At 16.2% G+C, this 4,466-nt stretch overlaps 1 long non-coding RNA gene across 1 annotated transcript; it reads right to left on the reverse strand.

Moving 5' to 3' along the window:
• Window positions 1–715: 715 nt before the first annotated feature.
• LOC102654883 lies at window positions 716–1,975 on the reverse strand. The gene is made up of 3 exons (XR_412350.3): window positions 1,802–1,975; window positions 1,411–1,494; window positions 716–754 (listed from the first exon to the last, which is right to left on the reverse strand). It is a non-coding gene; the product is annotated as an uncharacterized LOC102654883 (long non-coding RNA).
• Between the last annotated feature and the right edge of the window lie 2,491 nt (window positions 1,976–4,466).

Here is a 4,466-nt window from a genome sequence, read left to right on the forward strand (position 1 = left end):
ATTAATTCATTTTCAACTTAAGATTATTAATATTTTTTTAAAAAAATATAAAAATATATTAATTAATAAGAGAAATTTTATTAAAAAAATATTAAAATGATTTTATTTATTAAATAAAGAATTAATTTATAATTCAAATGATTCTATTTAGTATATATTTTTATATATACTTTGACATCTTTGATAAATTTTTGAATAATAATTCAATATAAAAAATAAATAATAATTGAATATAAATTTAATAAGGATTGAATGTGTTTAATTTTTATTTTATTTTTTAATTGTAATCTTTATAAAAAAAAAATTTAGTCAATAGATGTTAGATTCATAGTCAGAAAAGTTTATGATATAATAAGATTGATTGTCAGTTTTGAAAATTTTTTAAAAATATTTTCATTATCTGTATGTCAATACTCATGATATAAGATCTTATTGATATTAATTGATTATTTTATAATTTATTTAAATTATATAAAATTTCAAGAATTAATTTGTATCATTTTTGTAATATCCTATATATATTTGTATATAAATATATTTTTTAAAGTAAATATAAATATAATATAAATATATAAGTTACTACTGAGTTCAAAATATAATATCATTTAATTTATTACAAATTCTTGTTGAGAAATTAATTCTAATCTAAAACCATTACATGAAATAAAAAAAAAAAATATAGGAAGAAGATTTTCTTAAAATCATAATATAAGGTCAATTACAATTTTTTCTTTACTGCTTATTGTAGAAAGAACTGAAATCAAAAATTATTTATAATTCTTAATTTTTATTTTATTTATTTTGCTTAACAAAAGTAACTTATAAATATGAAATGAAAAATAAATTATTTTTGAAAATATTTAAATGATTTTAAAAAATTGATTTTTATATAAAAAATTTTTATATAAAAATGATTTTATATAAAAATTAATTGATAAAATATATTATATATTTATATATTTATCTATAATTAAAATATTAGTTTTATTATTATATATGTGAAAAAAATTTGTACGCAAATACATATGTGTTATAATATACATACATACTAATTATATATATAAGTATATAACATAATATATATATATTATTTTATATTTATAAAAATTGATCAATGATTAATTTGGTTAGCTGTGTTAGAATTATAAACCTAGTTTATTCTTGCTTTAATAGTTTAAATTATTACTAGAAACTAAAGAATTCATTACTAAAAAAATAAAATTGAATTTTTTAAGATTATTTTTAATTATTTTTTATAAAAACAAAATGAATGTAAAAAATTTTGAGAAATACAATAAAATATACATAATAATATTTTAAATATTTGTTATATATTTTTCAAAAATAATTCATTTATGTTATAGTTATATATTAATCAACATATTTATTATTCATAATATATATATTTACCCAAAAATCTGCAATCAAGCATGGAATTCAAGTCAATTCAATCATCAATAAATGTACTTCATCACTTATGAAGCAGCTGCTATTCTATTAAGAAAAAATTCTATTAAAATCAGAATAATATTAATAGTAGCAGAAATAACTCTCAAAATATAATAAAAATATTTATGAAAAAATGGTAACTAAAACAAAATTATGATTTTATTTCATTTTGTAATACATATTATCGAATCAACTAATAATTATTAATCAATTATTACTTATTATTAGATATATTATTTCGAATATTTTTTATATATTATAATATTTAATAATATTTATATATTATAATATTTTAAAAAAGTTATTGATTTGATTGAATTTCTTTAATAGAGCATTTCGAAAATATCCTAACCTTAATATCCATAATTACTTGCAATTAAATATAAAATAACTTTCAATAATTTTGTTCGCTTTTTTATATTTCTTCGTTTTTATATATAATTTTAATATAATTTATAAAATTTCAATTATTATTTAAATATTTCAATTATTTTATTTTAGTAATAGTAAACTATCAATTCATCTTCCTTCATCATTAGTTTTATATAAATATATGCGGAAATTTTTGAACTTGATACATATTACAATGCGCGTAAATTCAAAATAGATAATTTTAATATCAATAAATTATTATAAAATATAAATTTATATTATTTCATAAAACATATTTTATAAATTATTCTGTAATCTATATCATTAAAAAAAAAATCTATCATCGAATTAGTAAAAATATTATATACATATATATATATATATATATATATTGTTATTTCCGTATGTATATATGTATATATTATTTAAAAAAAAATAAATAAAATAATTATAAAAAATAATAAGTTATAAATTCAAAACTATTATTCACATCATTGTAAAATATATAATAACTTTGTATATTTTGTAAATTATAATTTATATTTTCAAAAAAAAATACAATAGACTCTCGTATCCCTACCCCTATTATTCGAATTTTCTGATATATGTTCTATTATCCGTATGTTTTGTTATTCGCATGTTTCGTAGCGATACAACGTTTATATACAACATATTTAGATTATAAAAATATATGACATATTTAGATATAATAAATACTTTCTTATATTCGGTAGATCAAATATAATCATATCAATTCAATCTAAAACAAAGAACGGTATCACAATGGTAAATAAACGAAAATGTAGTTTTAACTATTCAAGAGAAATACAAAATAATTAAAGATCTTAGAAATGGTGAAAATGCAACGAAATTAACAAGAATAATTATCATGGATAATTTAATGGTTTGAGATGCAACAGGAATGTAATTCTACACAGCTGTTTACAATAAAAAATTTATGTGATTTAGCGATTAAAAAAATATTGCATTCTTGAATGATGTTGAAAGAAATTGTCAATTTTGTTCTACTTGAATAAATGAAATTTAATGCAAAAGAAAATAATTGTTTTATTATCCGAAAATTCCACTATCCAGTTACTTTTGTCTCTTTATTAATTCAAATACGGGACTTTACTATAATAAATCACTTGATTATTAAATAAATTTAAAAACTATTTATTATATTTAATTTCTTTTTTTTAATTTATTCTTTTTTAAATGTATTTCTTTTTATTGCACGTACATGTATCATTTTCTGTACATAATATAATCATTGATGATGCATATAATGACATGTATCATTTAACAATGATATAATGACAATATCATTTTTTGTAATAGCAGAAATACATGTATAATAAGTAAATAACAAAGAAAACATTATTTTACTTAATTTAATTCATAATACAAGAAAAAAATTAACAAGTTATAGATAATATATATTCACAATAAATTTTATTTTATAGCAATACGATAAGTGCAATGAATATGATGCAAATCATACAAAATAACAATACAATGAAATAAGTATAGAACAATCATATTAATCATTATTGAAAATTCTGTATTTTGATATTGATGATTTTTCTCAGAAATTATCGAATTTTATAAGCAGTTTAAATCTCAAGCGATTTTGACAAGAAAAATTTGCAGAACAAAATCTATTATGTTTCTGCTGTATCTCTTATATTAGGTTATTAAGCTATACAGATTTGTTATGCTCTATTATCAATCTAAATACCATTAGATAAACTGTAAATTTTTGCTGTTTATCTATAATCAATTATTGAAATAAAATCTAAATAGTTTCTAATCTTATTATTAATTATAATAGTTTCTATCTGTCTTTTATAGGATCTAAGATTTTGTTGTAATAAATCATGTATCAAATTTATTGTTTTTCTAATTATAAATTTAAGATATTAGAATTTTAAAAAAAATCTGCTATTTATATATTCTCATTATTAAAGTTTAATAATATCTTTAATAATAGACTTGCAAATTCACATTAAATTGTTAACAGAATTTTTAATAGAATTGTTAACAGAACTACATCCATAAATCTACATCTTATCCACATCGTCTTTTGGTTTTGATTTTGCTAGAGTCTATTATCTAAATTCAATAAATTGATATTGAAAATATTGCAAATCGTTTACAAATATTTATCATCAGATTATTAGATAATAGACTGCATAATATAATATATAATATAATTTAATAGATAAGATAATTTAATAGATAATAGAAATGCAATAAAAACAGATCATTCATAATATATGTATATTTATTTAAAATTTTTTAAATTGAAAAATTAATACTTTTAAATTTAAAAAAAATTATTGAAGTAAATATCAATATGTAATTGTAGTTATAATTGTAAATATACTAATTGTAATAAAGTATAAATAAATATACGATATAATGATATGCTTTTTTTAATATTAAACATTGAATTTTGAATATTAATTTAACGACTAAAAAGGTAAGTTTAAAAATATAATACATATTATATTATATTTTATAATTTCTTATTATTTATGCTAAATTAAATAAATGAATTTCTATTTAAAGACTATTTATTTTTATCTTTTTAAAAATAATATTAATAAAAGTTTGATTTAAGTTTGATTTAAAATATCTTA

This window comes from Apis mellifera, linkage group LG11, assembly GCF_003254395.2.
Source record: "Apis mellifera strain DH4 linkage group LG11, Amel_HAv3.1, whole genome shotgun sequence".
Lineage (NCBI taxonomy): Eukaryota > Metazoa > Arthropoda > Insecta > Hymenoptera > Apidae > Apis > Apis mellifera.